The sequence below is a fragment of the Carassius auratus genome, chromosome 14, assembly GCF_003368295.1.
Source record: "Carassius auratus strain Wakin chromosome 14, ASM336829v1, whole genome shotgun sequence".
NCBI classification, from domain to species: domain Eukaryota; kingdom Metazoa; phylum Chordata; class Actinopteri; order Cypriniformes; family Cyprinidae; genus Carassius; species Carassius auratus.
The window spans coordinates 19,315,992-19,336,268 of record NC_039256.1 but is presented as its reverse complement, the minus strand read 5'-3'; the positions used below and the strand labels follow the sequence as shown (position 1 = coordinate 19,336,268).

At 37.6% G+C, this 20,277-nt stretch overlaps 1 pseudogene; it reads right to left on the bottom strand.

Moving 5' to 3' along the window:
• Window positions 1–6,913: 6,913 nt before the first annotated feature.
• The window catches only part of LOC113113907 (glutamate receptor 1-like), a 69,293-nt pseudogene continuing 55,929 nt past the window's right edge, over window positions 6,914–20,277 (bottom strand).

Here is a 20,277-nt window from a genome sequence, read left to right as displayed (position 1 = left end):
GGCATGGTTTAAGCTGTTGCTAATAAATGCAATGTTCCTCACATATGCCATCATATGGTTTTAGAAGACTGGGAATACAGCACAATTTGTATGTAGCAGTTTTATGTTTGAAACAGCATGAGGGTGAGTAAACTACAGATTCATTTTTGGGTAAACTATCCCTTTAAATTGTTACCTTAGCAGAAGTGCCTCAAAAAAACTCTAGACATTACAATCATTAAAAACAAAAACTGCCTTCAAGTGGAAGGCAGTTCCAGCTGTTTCTTTGCTTGTGATGTCCCTAGTCGGGCTTGTAACAGACTGGAGGTCAGCTGGGACTGTCCTGCTTGGCTGTTCCTGCTCCCCTTTCAACGGTGACAAGCAAGGCTCCAGTGTGACTCTGTAATCCGTTCATCCGTCATCCCGTCTCACTCCATGTGCACCGCCATACATCTCTCCGCTCTCTGCGTTGCTCATTTAACTTCACCATCCATCTTATCCCAGTGACTTTCTACATCTACACACAACACGAACACTGGCCAAGTGAGCCTGTCCGATTCACCCACGGCAGATTGAGGAGTGCATCTCAATTTTAACTTTGATTCACAGCATAGTGTTTAGTGATTTCCCTTTCAGAGAGGAGATTTGGATGAGATCAAAGGCTGAGCATTAACGTGGCTGGGATGAAACGGTGAAGGGTGCCTTTGTAGGACAGAAGTGAAATCATGAGCGCATTAGCGTAGTTCGTACGCATCACCCGTGGCAGTGCAGGGGATCTATCTCTGTCACTGCGCTGATGAGCCCGTGTGATTAACAGGCCTCTGTTCTCCTCACCGACCGTGGAACAGTGGGAGCCACTGATGAGCCAAATGCAATGCTCTTTTCCGCCTCCCTCGCTTTCATTTTACTCACTTGTGTACTTCTGTGTTCTCTTGGTACATCACTCCTTCGCTTCCACCGATTGTCTGCCCCTTTACAACAAAAGATACATATTACAACTCTTACAGAAAAATAAAACCCTGCAAATGATTGCAACTGAATTTTCTGCAACACTTTATTTTAAGGTGTCCTTGTTACACGTTACATGTACTTATTATAATAATTAATTATGCATAATTACATGCAAGTAACCCTAGGCCAAACCCCAATCCTAACCATAACCTGTAGTTATTAATATTTTTCAATACTTATATGTATAATTACACTTTAACAAGGACACCTTAAAATAAAGTGTAATAAAATTTTCTGAAAATTAAGAATACATTTTTAAATTATTTTAGCATTTCAGATTTTATTTTGAAAGAAAATTTACCCCAAAAATGACAATTCTGTGATTATTTAGCTACTTATATTTTTGTAGGTTCAAAGTTTTTCTTCTGCAAAAGACGTGAGAATTACCTAAATGGATGCAAACTAATAAACTAAACTGAAATTATGGGACACAGATAATTTTTTTAAATTAAGACAAACTTATTAAAAAAAAAAAAATCATAATTATAAGAAATTATTGACATATTTATTCATTATTATGTCCCAAGTTTGGGGTGACATAAGCTTTAAATTGGAATGAATGCAAAACCACAAAAAAAGCCTTCTTTAGATCATGATTATGTTAAGGTTTTCTGTGAATGACAAATGTAAAAATGTTCACATAATGATGATATATGGAAGTTGATTTCCAAATATCAAGAACATGCTTAAAAAAGTAAATCGTATAAGACATAAAATGTAATAAATAACATGGAAAAGTCAAGATTATGATATTTTAAGTCACCAAATATTTTTGGCATAGTTAAGACATTTTTATGTCATTGCGTTTACTTTTTATGTTAGAATTATTACTTTTGATATCACAATAGCAACATTTGATCTCATTATGACTTAGTTTGTCATAGTTTAGATTTTTATCTCATAATAGTCTTAGGTCCAGATTTACTAAACAGGGCAAATTACACGAGAGTGCAATTTAAAAACAGCGCTGATGGGAGTGGAAATTTCTGCGGGTGATTTACTAATAGTGCGCAAATTAAAGAACACAGACGCAAGATCTCATTTACATAGACCAACGCAATATACCAAACGCAGCGCAAATTAGAGTAGTTGCATATGCTAACAAGATGCGGGTGATCTACTTATGACACAGGCGCAAAATAGTTTCATTTTGGGTGTTAAATAATGGTGCAAACACCAGTAATTTGATGAGCACAAACGTTTTTAAATCACGTTGTGTGATTCATTTTAATACTCTTCTCCCATATGTTTTTTTTTTTTTTTCTGAAAGGAAACCCCTACAAATGTATATTCAGTAAGGTCAGGTGCAAAAGTGTCCTCGTCTTTTCAGTGCTAATTCTTTGTTGCACGTTAGTAAATCCTGATAGTACTATCTTCATGCCAAAAGACGATTTGCGCTGGTGCAAGCGGTTTGTAAATCTGGCCCTTAGAATCGTAAAATTTCCAATTATAATGATTTTAAATGATTTACCAAAGCATGATTTTTTTCCCCCTTATGTGGCAGAAATTGGCTTCCATATACAATAGATATATATGAGAAACAAATTAAATAATTTTGTTATACACAGAAAATCTTAACATCTGCCCTAACTCTTGTAGTAATGTCCTTTTGTGAATAAAATTACACTTGTTAATCATTAAAAGTCATATTTGTAATGAATTGTATCCTGTTCACATAAGTGTTCTTCGGTCCATTCATGGAATCAAACAAACAAACAAACAAAAACAAACAGATCCAGATTTCAAATTCAACTCACTGACTCAGCAATCCAGTCACAGTGGTTACCAGCTCACTGTGAGGAACATTGTTAGTGAATTACATTTCAGTGTATTTCCTCACACAAAGTCACATTAGGCTATTAATTTCAGAAGACTGAAATTGGAAAAGAGCATAGAGTATGATCTAAAGGAAGATGACTTTCCATCATGTTTCATGTATGTCTGCTTCTTCAAAGTACATTCTTCCATCCACTGTGTACCTTGTACTATGTTGCCCCGAGCTATTCTGCCTCTCGATAATGATATAGTAGTGTCAGATCAGACTCGGCTCAAATATTCTGCCCCCTTAACGATTCATGATTTATTTCAATCTCAAAGCCGAGAAGCTTAGGCAGAGGACCGCATGTCACTTAAGATATCCTTAGCTTGTACATTTCACATCACCTCACTGTGGGAAATATTTCTACGAATGTTTGTGTCTGTATTTTATTGAGAATCTGGACGTGATGCCGGACGGTATGAGACCCTCTGCTGAGATGAAAGCAGCTGTGACTGAGTGGGCTACGACACGATTGTGCAGCCAAATGTAAGAGAGATAGATTGATGGGAAATAATACAATTCACAAGGAGGAGTGTATAAGAGAAGAGCAATGAAAGAGCGTGGGATTGAGGCACAGTGGCAGGTGTCATGGATCCTCTCATGCCGTCTCACGCACCCACACTGTGTCTTCATTATGTATGCTGTTCAGGCCCACACAATCACACACATTACAATGCCATAGTCACAGTGTGAGCAATCAAACAGCTCAGGCTATGAGGAAGCACACTGCTCTTTTAGACTGCCTTAGAAATGAGCTTTTCTTTTAAACCAAATGCTGAGGATGTCATATGAGTTACTGCAGTATGCAGGGGCTCGGATAAAGAATATTTTTACAACAGTGAGTTCTGGTCCTCAAATCAGATCTATGTATTGGTAATGTTTATTTGAATAGATTTTTCATCATTAGGTGGTGACTGACAAGTGACTGTCTTTTTAGTGGTCATTGAGTCATTAGTTGATCTGGGCCCGGTTCCCCGATAACACTCACTCTTAGCGCACTAAGAAGACCTTGAAAGATATATCTTACCAAAGTTGTTTATGTTTCTAATTGTGTTCCCCGAAGTGTCCCTTAGGAAGCTTCTTAACACGCTGCCTCTTACGTCCGACGTTACAAGAGCGCTGTCCCAAGTAAAGGTGCTGAATTAGTTGTCATCGATTGCTCAGGAATCAATTTTCCACTTCACGCGAAGGTGCAATACAGTGTTAAGAAAGACAACACGTTCTGTGCAAATGAAAAATTCCTCAAAGTATTACAGTAACATTTATTTTAACATAGTTTAAGTTATCAGTAGAATATAGACTATAAATTAAATTATCAAATGGTCAGAAATATGTTCACACGATATGTTGTGATGGTTAGACGAACTGGGTATCCCTCGCTAATCATCCACCCTCCTTAAGCCGCTTCTTGACATGGGTTTGACGACTTATAAAAATTATATAATACACTTTTATATTAATGGTAAGGTACTTTACAATCAGAATTGATTGGCAAGCAGCTGCAGTTTCTTCTGTTTAATGCGGTATTGATTGCAATTGGTTTATGTATTCAATAAAAAGCAACCTATCTACAATGAACAGAGAGAGAGAGAGTTAGATACAAAATATGCTGGGGAAGCAACGTAAAAAAGGGCACCAAGCCTCTTGTCAGAGGAACTTGGAAGTTTTGCTGGACCTTGCCTCCAGGTCAGAGATCACACCCCTATGGTCCACTGTAACCTGCACGTTTATGGCTGCGTATCCCTTTCGGGATGAGAAGCCTACGCCTGATCAATAACTGATGGTTTGATGATAGGGATGAATGTGCCATCCACCAGGATGTAATCCCCGGCATGGCGCAGAAGGGCGTTGGTGACAGTGTGGACGCACCTCCACACCGAGGTCTTGATTAGGCCCTAGCCCTCTCCCACGACCTTGATGAATCTCTCTGTTAAAAAAAAAAAAAACCAAAACAACAACAACAAAAAAAAACCTTCAGGGCTTAAAGCAAAATTCCGCCTAGGTTAATTGCCAACATATTAGTTCTGATACCACATAAAGTCAACTTCATAAATAGGCCTGTATCTATTGCGAACATAATTTATTATGAGTCTTAAAATGTCCATAACATAAAATCATTGTTGAGCCACAACATAATTGTCAACATACCATAGTTGATTTGTACTGCGCTGCGCTGATTTCTAAAGACTGCTGTACAGTAGCATCTTGAGCTCAAACAACGCTAAGAGAGAGCTTACGAATGATCCAGACCAACCTTACGAAAGTGTGACTTACAGAAGATATACTTAGCGTACGAACGTGTCGGGAATCGTGCCATAAGGTTAAGAGAGAGGTTAAGGAATAGGGTAAGAACTACTTAGCGATAAGAATGTTTTGGGGAACCGGGCCCTGATCTATAATAGAGATAATATCAGATCTGTAATCTTTGTATAAGGATCAGTGATCAGATTAGTATGAATCACTCAACTTTCTGTAACAAAAATTTATTTGTGATGCAATGTGTTATATTTCCGAATTAAATGTGCAAATGTGACTTGAATATTAACTTAATTGAACTGTTTTCAATATCGTTTCATATTGTGAAATCATGAATTCATGGATTCGTTTCATATCTTTTCTTAACTTTTTTGGCGATGTGATGCAAACAACAGCAAAACACCTGCCAGTAACATGAACACTTAATACCCTATAAAAATTCTGTGGTCCAGAGCAAAACCTTCACTTAAGAAAATAATGATGTTCTGGAAGATCATGGTAGTTAAGGAGGTTAACTTGTGTCACCCATCTCTGGGGAAATAAGACAAACCCAGATTTCATTGCTTGACTACAGCTTCTCATGAACAAATGATCCATTTTCTCCGGTGTCACGGCGGATAACAGATTGGGATAACAGGACTATGCTGAAAATGCCGCATCTGACACTTTACACAGTATGCAAGCTTTCAGACTAAACTGCCCTACTTGGAAACAGAACAGAACTGATTATAAACCTGATATGCAAAAAGAAAAATTCAGTCACAACAGAGGGTTGCCTATCTTGTGTGGAATTACACTACATCTTACAAATCATCTTGACAGAATGTCACAAAGGAGTCTCTGGAGCACAAATCTGAAAGAAAGAAAACAACAACTTTCTGTTATTACACACTGCATCTCCATGTGAGGTCGAGGATGTTTACTCAAGGAACTGAAAGAGACATTTAAAGTTTCAGCACAGAGATATGAATAATATTGGTTACAGATGTGCAGTTTTACTTCATGCTAGATTTATCATCTGCTTGTAATTCAAATGGTTTAGATTTCCATGCATGCCGTGATGAGACTTGAAATGCAATGTATGGCATCAGACCAAATGGGGGAAAAAAAACAGGGAATAAACACCTGTTTCTTGGTTCTACATTTTGTTAACGTTTTGTTAACATCTCCGTAATTAGAGCCATTGGGCGTCCCAATTAACTCCTCCCGTTGTTTCTGCAGGGGAGCTCAAATTGACAAAGATTAAAGAATTAATAATTCCAAAAAGAAATGGGTTTGAGGCAACATGTGCCGACTGGTTAAACGCCAGTGATTATGTGTGGGATGCACCTGTAGGTAATTAAAACACTCTACAGTGAGTCAAGCTCCAGAGATCTACAGCTGGAAATACATTAAACACCAATCTGTCAGAGATGGCCACTTATCAAGTAATGAATAGAAAGTAATGAATGAATAATCACTGTACTGTTAGCCATTATTATTCATATGAAAATAGTATTGATAGCAATAAAAATTGTTCTTCAATTTAATAAAAAAAAAAAAAAAAAAAAAAAAAGAATGACTAAAATATGAAAAATTTCCCATGGTTGAAAAGCAGTGACCCAGCTCTTGGTGACTGTGGTTAGAAAAGTTTTATTTATTATTGATTGAATGTATTTTCCAGTAAATTTGATTCAACCACATCTCTCTTTTATGATAAAAAATGATCAAATAAAACAATAAAATAAAACAAACAGAAAATATACCAAATAAAATGTTCAAGATTGAGGAATCAAGAAATAGGCGAGTATCATTTCTGGATTGAAATACCCCAAAAAAATCAACATTTAAAGCAGAAAACACAAAGACTCCATTTCTCTCTTAACTAATCAAAATCAACATCCTTATCAGTGAGAATATCCGAGTAACGTTACGTCAGCAATGTGTAAAACACTAGTTCAATCAACTCTTCAAAATCTCACAGCGGTATAAATGTTAAATGTCTCACTTGAACTTTACAAATCTTTTACTGCTTATAAAATACTGCTCTCACATGAGGCCATAAAGGACTGCAGTGTTCTGTGCCTAATAAAACACATCAAGAAAATGGAAAGAAAAACGCAGAAAAATAGAAGCGAGTTTCGATGGCCACACAGTTTGTCATGTTTTGCAGTACAATGGCAGTGTGCAGGGGAAGGCTGAATAGGTAGAGCTGTTTATGTTGAGCTGGAAGCCATGTTCTGAAAGCCTGCAGTGAAGAAGCCAAGAGCTCAGAAAGGTCAGCTTGGCTCCAGTAGCCGATCAATGATATCTCCACAAACACCATCTCTTCAGGAGACTTGTCGCACAGTGTGTATACCGCACAGAACAGCCTATGTTTCACCAGTATTTGGATCCAGTAGATGTCCTCACTTTTTTCTTTGTTAGTTCTCTTAAAAGAAAACAATTTATGGTTTACTCAATCATTAAAAATCTGTTATTTTTTCACCCTAACGTTGTTCCAAACCTGTACGACCTGCAGCAATGTTTTTGTCAGTGGGGTCCAAACAATGCATATAATTGACATATAAAATATGGAAAATATATTGTTTTGTGCACACATAAAATGTGATATGGGTGCCATTTGGAACAATGTGTGTGGGTGAGTAAATGACAGAATTTTCATTTTTGGGTGAACTATCTCTTTAAGGCGTGTTCCATGTAGGCCCACATAGACAGTTTGACAATTTCTACATGGATTGTAGCGGGAAATCTGCTGAATAGATTTTAAATGCAGTAAGCCGAGAGTGCCACACTCTTTCAGAATGATCAAATTAGCCAAATGTGGCAAGGGATGTGTAGAAACTGAATGATGGGCGTTTAGATTTGGTGGAAATCTCTGGATATTCCTTTTTCAAAGTATCCTTTGTGTTAAAAGAACACCATTTGAATGAACTTTTCTTAAAGTATTCTCAATGGTTTCACGTCAATGAGAACTGATAGTTTGCGTTGGGGACACACTAGCTCATTAAAGCACATTTGCCCATAACTGAGGTCAAATTTGACTCTGTCCTATGAGAGCTCCAAATGAAGTGGCAATCAAAACAGGTGGCCGCTCGCTCCCAGGTCTCTGATGAGGTATGGCGCCTAAAACAAGGCGTAGCAGCTATGCAAGGTCCATGAGGTGGGAAATCACAGAGCAGGATAATCAGTTCAGTTCAGTTCCGCTATGCTCTACCGATCGACAACAAATCAAATTTCTCCCTCACTCGGTTTCAGATTCACATTGGAGTATTTACACTATGGACAGGTCGTTAAATGAGCTGATATGTTTGTTCAATACACAGAGTGGCCGAGAGAAATAAGCAATGTTGTTTACGGGGCATTGGATCCATATACTGTAAATGCGTAAGATCTTGCTCGTTAGCTTACTCTAAACTCTTTTCTAGTAAGTATAAGGAAAATGAACTAGCTTTTTTCATTTCATCGAACATATTTGTGCAAAAAAAAAAAAAAAACATCTCTGTGAGCTAATCTTTGTAAAGAAAGTCAAGTTAAAGACAACATTGCGAACACTGATATGAACTAAAATATTGCACACTCAGACAGAAGTAAACAGGTTTATAATATTGGCACAGCGCGAGTGTCGCATCGGACACAAGACTTCTCTTTTTTGTTTTCTGAATTCATGACATAAACGAACACTATTTTTCCCAAAGAGTCCCACAGGCTTGTTATTGCAGCACTTTTTTTTATGTTTTTTTTTTTCTTTAGAAAAGAGTTTTATTGGTGGCTATTCACTGAGAAGAGTCTTCGAGTGCATTTTGGCAGTACGGTGCGTCTGTTGCGGGCGGGCAGACAGACATAGGGGCAGACGGCAGGTGAACGGGAGGTCCGTGCGTTACATGTGACGCGTGACGCTCCGTCAAGATGGTCACATGCCAGAGGCTCCCAGGCCCATGCTGGCCGCGTGGCTCATGCACGGCAGCGTCTGCACAGCTTTGGGGAAGTCATGTGTGACAATCCGCCCATTCTCCCCGCCGCTACCATTCCCGCTCATCCTGGTCAGCGTGGAGCAGCGCATGGCGTCATTGATGGATTGCTGGGATGGAGACACAAAAGCGTTAGACAGTAATACAAAAATACGTGCAGGACTGTTGCTCAATTTTAGTAGGAGACAGTAAAAGATGATTTAAGCATCTGCCTAATGGAGTATGCACATAAAATGTTTTGCCATGTGATGATTGGATAATTAGTTAGACAACATTTGTGAAGAGAACTAATCTGCAGGCCTATGCCAACAGATTTCTATCTTTTGGGTTTCCTGATCTTATTTGATCAGCATGGTGGCTCGGGGGGCACAACACAATGCCTTTAGCAAAACAAACAGATGAAACACTAATGAAACTTTTCTGATAGTGATGCATTTTGGAAAACAATCCAATATTAGCCATATTGCTATTAAATAACAACATTAGCTTTACCAACCTACCAATTCCACATGCCTTCCTACCTACATTTGTACAAAACTCCAAAAACGTACCTATACATACAATTCAGCATAAAACAAGAATATTCTATTTTGGCCTTTCTACTTAAAATTTTCAGTTTCTTTGTAAATATTTCCAAAATGTAATAGCAATTACGTCACGTTGTTTCAATGTATATCCTGTACCATTTTTATTCAGTGTAGAAACAAGCTAAAATGGCATTCCTTCAACAAATGCATTGTTTACATTTAATTTTGTTAAAATCGGTTAGGTTTAGGGTAGCATGTAGCATGTCGTTTGACGGACCGTATTTGCATTAAATATGTGTTGTGGGCTCATGCTGTTGTGTTGTCAAGTTTTAATTGCTTGGCTAATGCGGTTGCATTGTGCCCCCCAGGACCACTGTATTTAGGCCCTCTAAACCAAAGCTGACACTGTAAAGCATCTCTGACGTGGGTAGACAATAAACAGTCTTGATAGGCATGTAACACGAGCTTAATTTGCTACAGAGTAGTGGAAGTGAGAAATGTCATCGTTTTATTGCTGCAGTTGTGAAGAGCAATCCGCTATTGTAGTCGCAGCTAGTGGGCCTGAAACCAAGGCTAATGATGTGTCCCTTTAAATCACATTTTTTTCCAATCTAGGAATGATTTCATTGCCCTACACTTCAGCGCGTTGGGGGATGAAGTTATACGCCTGATGCAGACTAATTAGTTTGCCCATAATGACTCAGATTCTTGCTTGCCTGATATGAAAAATGGACAGCTGTGAAATGTGACTCCTGTCAATTGAATTAACAAAGCAAATCTATATTAATCTTTGCTATTATAATATTACACAAGTGTGTAATACCCAGCTAAACTTGTTACAAATCCTACTTTGGGTAAATGCCTGTCATAAAGATACTTGTTACAAAAATCACACTGAAGTATCTATGCGTGCAACGGATTATATTGCAATGGGGTTTCTTTGATTTGTCACTCTGGCCTGTAAGGGAAGCTTGTTTTTGCCATAGGATAAAAAATAGATGTAAGATGTAAATTCAGAATTCTGAGAAAAAAGACAGAATTTTCTGTTAAAAAGTCACAATTACCTTTCTTAAATTATTATTATTATTATTTATTCCACTGTGGAAACAGGCTTCCGTGGGCCTGGAGATTGCTTGTTTATGATAGATACTTTTAATCAACTATGCATTAGCAAAAGTACGTTAGGTAATCTGACATGGGTCTTATTGTATAAAGGAGCACACGAGCTGACTGATGCATAATCATGAGTCTAGACGGACTATTTCTGGAGTCATGGTGGAAAACAGAGACCTGCAGTGTCTCCGGGGAACACTTGCTCTGTTTCATGAATGAACAGAGACACGATGTGTATAAACAAAGCTCTAGTCTATGGACAGAGCGGCTAGCGGACAACGGGAAATAAAGGGAGAGAAAGAAATAATGAGAGATTAAATTAGGAGTATTGAATAGGGCTGTCAAGATGTAGTCTGCATGTTTGCATACACTAACAATCAATAAAAAAAAAAAAAAAAGTGTAATATATTAATTTAATTACCAATGAATATTAAAACAAATATTGTCTATTAAATTTTATTATATATTACATTTTGGGACATTTTAGCATTATTAGCATTATTAAATAATCATATTAAAATATTTACATTATTTTATAATTAATGCTGTATTAATTTACATTTTTGACAGCCCTACTATTAAAATAGAAGTGTAAGAGACAGAAAAAGAAGAGGTGTGGAGAAACGGATGATATTGAAAGTGGGCAGCAGAAGCTTTGAATCTGGCGATTGTTAGATGGGGGGCAGGTCAGGCTGCTACGTGGGCAGGATGTGGCCTAGTTCTCCGCAGTACTCAAGGTTCCTACCCCAGAGTGCTTTATATCTTAACAGTGTCGGCACCGTACAGGCCGTAACTCTGCAGCTCAGTGTAGCTGCTGTCTAAGGCGGTGCAGTGAAAGGCCTGAGCGGCCCGCGCGGACACCTTCATTCTGTGGGACTCTGTTCTGGACTTGTAGCAGAACTCCACCAGGGCCACCAGCATGGCCAGACCCAGACCGCCGATCAAAATGTAGAAAACCCCAGCCACATTGCTGAGGCTAAGAGCACTGGTCTTGTCCTACAGGAGAAGGAAAAAAGTCTTAGATGAGAATTACTGGATAAAACGAACAAATTCACAGGGACAAAGACAATAGAAGCATGCCTATACATTACATATACACATTTAAGCATTCATCCAAACGTCTAAACATAAAAAAGCTAAAATGCTAAAAAGATAACTATCTTGAATAAAGTGCAAAAAACACCGTGGCACCAAATGTAGTGCTATAATCATTTACTTAAAATGTTCCTGCTCCTCTGAGTATAAAATATCATGAATATTGATGAATATAAATGTTTATTTTCTGTTTTGCTAACACATTCTTTTTTTTTTTTTTTGACTCCTGAACTTGCATTTTTGCTTATATGTTATTTATAAAGAAATATTAATTATGAAAGATCTAATAATGTTAACTTATGCAACTAATATAACTGTCATAATAAATACTAGTATTAAATACTTATTATATCATTCAACATTAATACCAAATGCTATTATAATATAAACTTGTACATACAATTATATAAATGTTAATATAATAACATAAAAATCACTGGTAATTACTTTAGGTAAATTATTGCACAAATTGTCATTTGAAATTTATACCGTAAAATGTAATTTAAAATTAGGAACATGAAATTTTAATTTGTTACATTTAATTTACAATTACGAACATGCACTCATGCACTAACACAGCCAGTCTGTGTTCATCTTCAACAAATTTTTCACTCATTCAACCTGCTGATTAGAATCTTCACTAATTTACTGTACAATCTACAAAACGATCACATACAATATCATAGCTGCAAATGACGATATTAGTGGTTGGCGCCCATGCAGCCCAGGTCATTAATATTAGGTTAATTAATCAAAGGTGATATAATAATAGTTTTGGTGTTGAACTGGTTCTCTAAGAAAGGCATGTAAGACTGTGTGTGCCATGCGGGTGGGTTTGGTGCGTGGGGGTGTGTATCGGCCGGGGCCTATGACAGCACAGACAGCTGTCCACTGGGTTTGCATCCAAATACATGCACACTCCAAGGGCACACAGGAGGGAGAACACAGAGGCTGAGGACCACAAGGGAGGCTTGACTCTTACAGATGATCAGAGCAACATGACCAGTCTCTCTCCAGAGCTCCATTCAGACCACCAGGCTATTTTAAACAAAGTGAGTGTATTATACAGTGAGTCATCTTGTCTATAATAATGGCCTTTCTCTTCACAGCTCCTACAGCTAGACATACTATTATTTACACTTGAAATAATAATATAAAATGTTTCAGATTTGAGGTGTGTGTGTGTGTGTATATATATATATATATATATATATATATATATATATATATATATATATATATATATATATATATATATATATATGTATGCAAATGGTAAATGGAAATAAACCAAACAAAACAAAAAACAACAACAACCATATTTAACCATGCTGCCAAAATGTCTAAATCTATTATAAACATACACCTAAAGTCTGTAATTTATGACGGTACAAAATAATGGTTGGAAATGTTCTGAACAGTATACTAATATATTACCTCTTCAACTGATACATTTTTACAGCAATGATGCATTCAATTTATCATAAAAGTGACTTTTATAATGGTACAAAAGATTTCTTTTTTGAACAGACTTTTTTTTAAAACTTTCTATTCTTCAAAGAATCTTGTTTTTTTATAGTCATAATATATGTACAGACCACAAATGTATCAGAGTCTATCTATGTGTCTGTCTGATATTATTATTATGTTTATTATATTTTATATATTTAAATTTTGATTTATTGTTGGAAAATGTTGTTAAAGCTTTTTAAAATAAATAATATACAAAAATAAAATAAATACGAAGCAGCATATCTTTTTTCAAAATTGATATTTTGTTTCTTTAGCACCAAATCAGCATAACATGTTTTCACACAAAATGTAATAAAATTTGAATAAAGCAAAAATGCAGTCTCTACTACCAATATGTGTCCTCTTGCTTCCCAAATTAAAGAATACAACCCTGGAGAGAGAGTAAGAGCCGCCCATGTCCAGATTCCTAACTGAACGTTCTGGAAGGGTACTGAGAGGGCTAAACTGAAGGGAACAGAGCAGGACCAAATATGTGAACTGACCTTTCTTCCGGAGTCCTTGCTTCCACACTCCCCCTTATCGTACCACCATTTGTTTTTCAGTTTGTCTAAGACGGCTTGCTCACTGAGTTTCAACACCGCTAGGTTAACTGGGATTCTTCAACCAGGAAAATAACATAAATAACATTATCTATGTTATTTTATGTTATTCAGTACACATTAAACACATACCCATCAATATCAACTCAACTGTTCTGTTTCTTTTTCTTTTTTTAATTGACTGAACACATATCAGAAACATGTTAGTTCATTGTAAAAGTGATATGGGTTAATACTCCATCTAGCGATGCTTCCTTGCTCCCTGCTGCAAGATGTGTATTATTATATCACTTTGGGTAACCAGCAGACCGCAAACACTCTGCTTGGAATAACGTGAACGTGGTCAGCTATTATTGACCCGTTGCTATGATATGCCATAATTTGTTAAAAAAGTACTTTGTATTTATTAATCAGCCAAGATGTGCTAGTAGTAAGCTCAGTTTAGGCCTGATTGCTTAGGTCTAGAGTGTTTGGTCGGCGTGAGTTGCTGGTTACCCCCCATGGTAGTGGTGGTTTTACCCGCTGGGTTTGTCACATTGGGGCTGACCTTGGAATCACCTCCTCCGCTGCCACACTCTCCCTTGTCGTACCACCATTTGTTTTTCAATTTGTCCAACAGGCCTTGTTCATTCAGTTTTAACACTGCCAGGTTTACTGGGTTTCTTGAAACGATAACGAAATAATATTTTGGTCAGTGTCAGCCCAGATAAACCATTTCAGAGACAGCGTGATGGGAGAACAGACTCAGGTTTGAACACAACAGCCACTGCTCTATGTAGGTTGGAATGTTAAATACATAGCATTCGCAGTGGTTTTGCTCTGAGTCTGTATATAAAGTATGTTAACATGTGTGTTAATGGAAAACAATGCTTTTGTTAGTGCCAATGCCTTTGTGAAAGACAGGTTTTATAAAGCCAGGAACAAGACTTCTTTAGATAAGAGGAGAGAAAAAAGATGTCCTTAGTGTTTAGTGTCCACTTTTGGCTCTTTGCTTTTGGGGAATGTAACAATGTGAATTGAAAACAACAGCCTGGAGACATTAGATTCATTCTTAAAGAGATAAAAACTCACACTTTCGTGATTCGTCAAATACAGAAGGATATGTTGGGCAGAATGTTCACGGACATAATGGAAGCAAATGGTGACCAAGGACTGTCGAAATACAAACAGTAGTCCATACTATATTCCAAGCCTTCAGAAGTTGTGCTTTGTCATAAAATCTCATTTGTGCAAATGGTTTGAACTACAGCTCTCAAAACTAGAAGGAAGCAGCTGTGTTTAAAATTGTGACAACAAGTTTATCAGGATCAACTAAATGCTGGATTTTCATAAGTATGTCAAGTTCACATCACCATCGTTGGAGTAAACTAGCACAACATTCTTGCATGAATAATTAATTAGATGCACGTCTCATGGATTCAGTTTTTTTTTTGTCATTTTTGGAGCTTGGTCACCATTTACATAGTTTTGAAAGGAGCAGCATGAACATTATACTAAGGTTGTCTAAGCTTTAAAGAAGCAATACCATTACTTGACCAACATGACAGCAGATGATTTAAACATTTTTTTATTCCCTGTTCCCTACGTGACTGATATGTGTATATGTGTCTATCTCTTCATCTCTTTTCATCCTCAGGTCTTGAACACCCCATACAGTTCACAAACGTACATCTCCTCACGACCCATGTAACCGACTGGCCAATCTGCGCCGCGAGCAAATGTCGTGTGCAGCTCTGTATGTGTAGGAAAGTGATTGTCTGGCTTGATAAAACCCAGGAATTCTTTCTAATCCCAGAAGTACCAGACAGAAAGAAGTCAGAGAGTGTCTCAGGAATGAGGAACAAACAGCTACATTCAGTTTGATGAGCATTTGCTTCAGGAGGTGGCAGTGCTTTGGGTGAGATGATTTTATAGACTAAACTCAGAGAATGGGCACAGATGGATAGAGATAAAAGGCCACACACATCAGTCTTTAGGGCTGTCGCATCTTGACTGCAAAACAAACCAATTTAAGGTATCAGTTGGAGATAAGACAGGGAAAATGTGGAACAGCTGTCGAAATGCACCAAAACAACTGATTATTTCTTCAGTCAGTTAATTAACCCATAAAACACAAATGGCCCTATTTTAACGATCTAAACCAGCGGTTCTCAATCCCAGTCCTTACACACCCAGCTCTGCACATTTTGTATGTTTCTCTTATCACTTCAGACATTTGGTCTTTTCGAACGTTAAGTGCCCTGCGAGGTGTACATCACAGGAACGTATATGTTCCATTCAAAGTGCATTGAAGTGTGCGAGATTTTAAATTGTATTTATTTACAGAGGTATATGATATCACACTTCACTGTGTGTGAAGACATTGCGCAGCACAAATCCATGACTGAATGTTCCGAAGTGAAGTAAACTTCAACAGATTTCCCCAGCTCAGGGAGTAGGGAGCAATGAACACTGTGTAGGGACCATGTCAGTCGCAACACAGTTCATGCACGGAGCTCACTTCTAATGGGCTGATTATCTGAATCAGGTGTGTTAACAAAGAGAGACATAAAAAATGTGCAGAGCAGAGGGTTGCGAGGACTGGAATTGAGAACAGCTGAAGTGCATGGTGCAGGTGCATTCAGGGCATTTCCGAATCCGCTAGTATAATGACGGGAAAAATGGTAGGCACTCCCAGTGCGTAGTTTAAAAGGGTTGTCCCTATTCTAATTCTGATACATGCAAAGACTATCCATTATTACATGTATGACATTTTAATATTTATGTAGCCTACACAAAAATATTGTTTTACACTGTAATCCTTAATTTGTTAATATTAGGCATGTGTATGTGCTGCTGTGCGTCCCTGTGTGTAATAAGCAAAGTGAACGTGCGTTGTGGACCCACCCAGAGGTGCATTTTCTATTAACATGCTCTTTAAATAAAAAAAAAAATATTGTGCCATTGACCTTTAGAGTTTAGATCAGGTCTATGGTGCAGTCTATTTTCAGTTTCTCAAAATAGCAACACGCCAACAGTGCACCTGAACACACATCTTTTTTAGACCAGCACAATCATGAGCGCACAAATGGGCGCAAATGCATTTGCTATTTAAACAACGCTGCGCAGGATGGGAAAATGAGAACTGCGTCAGGCTGAAAGTAGCAAAAACACTTGTGCCGCATTGCACCAGGTGTATAATAGGGCCCAAAGTGAAGTAAAAAGTAAAGCAAGTTCAAAAGATTAATTAATTTCATCTTAGTTAAGAATTTGTGTATTAAAGCATTATGAGGCTAGCAGACCGTAACACATCAGATAGTGAGGAGTAAAAAGATCTCTATTAAAGGCTCTGATCAGTGTTATTAAAGCTACATTAACATTGTAATGGCTCATGCACAGATCTCACATCCATTTTTTTTGTCCTGTTACCCGAGATTTTACATTGACCAAGAAGATGCTTTAAAATGTAATTTAAATGTTGCATTTAAAAATTATTTTTCATTTTATTTTTTTAATTGTTTTATCATCAATTTAACTACATTTTAAAAAGTTGAACATTTTTTGTCAGAATTTTTTTTTTAGATATCTTCATCTCAAAATCTTAAAATCTCAATGAAATAATGTAGAAATCAATGTATTTTTCAAAAAAGTGTTTTTACACCTAACAATATTTAATCTGTGCCAGATATCTGTAAATAATAGTTAATTGACAGTGTAAAAATTTTTTGTGAAAAAAGTGGGAGCATTATGGTACATTTTGACAACTGCAGCACATGGTTAGTCCAGCAAATCATTACTCAGTCTAGATGTACACATAAGAATCTCAGTGTCTACCAATTTTGACAGAGAGATCAAATTCTCCCCTTTGCTTCCACGTGATGAAGTCACACAGCAGATGCCCATATAGCATATACCGGTACATGTAAACACGTGTCAGTATGGGAGTCGCTCTCTCTCAAAATTAGATATACACTGCACAGCTGGTAACTCACCAGCGAGAGAAACACATTCATGAATTCATTTCCAAGCCTCTTTCACTCTTGCTGTCACAGTAATAGCTAGCTAGTATTGAATTTAATTTGAGTCCTGCCCTAGGTGGCAAGATGGAAGTCATTCATTTACATCTTGTATCCGATGTCTCTCTCCCACTCCATCCACACTCTCCCCCTGTTCGCTTCGCTATAAGGTGACCCAAAAAATGACTGTACAATTGCTATGAGGTCGTTTCCCCAAGGAGCTTATCTTATTAGAGAGAGATGGAGTTATTGAGGTTATTTCAACAACTCCAAATTGCCCTTGTGAGGCTTTTTGCACTGCAATGAATGTAAGATCATGTGGGCCATGGCGTATTAGTCAGATGTGTATGTTCAAGCACAATAAATGTGACGTTAATGATGGTGGCAAACAACTAAAATAACAACCGTTCACCTTATATTGCAGAGAATATAAAAGAAACGTGTTAATGTCGACATTCATCTTCAGAAGTGGCTTGCATAAGAATAACAACTGATTGCCCAATTTCTCTCATGCGCAAGTCAGTCTGTGAGAAGAAAGCTTTTGCAATTCATAATGAAGGAGGAGAGAAAGTGAAATTAGCATTCAGTGAACCTAAAGCTTCAAAGAGCTTGTCGCCGTCTCAATTGGCTCTGTTGAGCGGAACTACAGTTTAATGAAAAGACGCCGAACACACGTGTTTCCTAAAGAGCTTCTGAAGAGGGCGCATCATTTTCCTGTTTCTTATGCTAGCACTTCTGGTGGAGTGTGCTGAAAACCCCTTCAAGCAACATGAGGTACAGGAGGGATTTTGAACAGCTCCACACACAAGTATGTTCTGTTATAGCAGAGGCTGCTTAGTACAGTACTTCCACCCTTGCCCTTGGTTCAAAGGATGGCTTATTTAATGATTTCACGTATAGCCAATAAAAAATCCTTCAAAAACGAGAAAGAAGGCAAGTTCACTGAACAGCCACATCACTTTGCCAAAAGCCTGCATCTTATCAATAAACCACCTGTAATCCAGGTGTTAAATTTGGCGCTACCCAACGAGTCATTCTCAGCACAAATGCATTGTTTTTCCATGAGAATTAAGCTTATTATAGAATGTGTCTTGTTTGCAACACTCAGCAACATTTGCCTGCAATCGTGTCAGCATAAATTCATCAAATGATGGAGAAGAGCACATATAGACTATGCAGTGTACTCAAGCACACTTGGCATTTTAAAGAGCTGATTTAGATGGCAGGACTGCAGTGATAGAGTAATGCTGTACAGATTCAGTAAAGTATGCCAGATTGCATTAGTCTGCTGTGTCCTTCATAACCTAGTACAAAGAACTGGCTTACAAGTTTACCAAAATGCAGTATGAAAATGGATATTACCCCATAACACCTTTAGTACTGTATCCAGCCTCTACCACAACTGAATGACCTTTAGAAGTTAGTTTGGCAATGGTTAAATCCATACAGTTAGCATAGAGTGGACAGCTGGCTTTACCTGAGAGGGGATCCTTTGGGGGTGGCGATGCCGTAGCCTTTGGAGTCCAAGTTTCCTCCGACCTTCATAGTGTCACAGGGTTTGCGCTGCTCGATGTACTCGTTCATGGTGGACTCCAGCAGGTAGGCATACTTCCCTTTGGATTTCCTCACCCGTATAACTCCTTCATCTGTGGTTTTCACAAACACTGAGGGGTCGGCAGACTTCATATAAGACCACATCTTCTCAAAGACTGCAATCTTTGACCTCTAAATGAGGAAAGAGAGTGAAATATTATACATTTACAAATATGCTTTTTTTTAATGTTAACACTTCATGTCTTCTTTTACCCTGAAGAACTCTTTGGTGGAGCCGGCATCTAGAGTCCCGTAAGCAATCTCAGTCTGTTTGGCCAGATCCTCTGCACTCTCGATGGGTGACACCATCCTCTCTACTGTGAGAAAAGCAGCTAGGTTGGCTGTGTATGAGGAGATGATGATCAGAGTAAAGAACCACCACACACCACCCACGATACGGCCAGAGAGAGACCTGTGGAAACACAATGAAATACATATATTGTTGCTTCAATAAGTAAACTTGTGTACACATATAACATATGCATATTATTAAGCCAAGTAGTATTGATTTTAAAGAAAATTCTATAGAACAAAACACACTCTTGGTTTTCAAATATGTGAGCCTGGACCACAAAACCAGTCATAATTAGCACAGGTATATTTGTAGCAATAGCCAACAATACATTGTATGGCTCAAAAGTATCAATTTTGCTTTTATGCCAATAATCATTAGGATATTAAGTAAAACATACGTTCCATTAATATATTTAGTAAATATCCTATCATAAATATATAAAAACCTAATTTTTAATTAGTAATATGCGTTGCTAAAACTTAATTTGGACAACTTTAAAGGTGACTTTCTCAATATTGAGATTTTTTTGCACCCTCAGCGTCCATATTTTTTAAAAGTTAAAGTAGTACTGT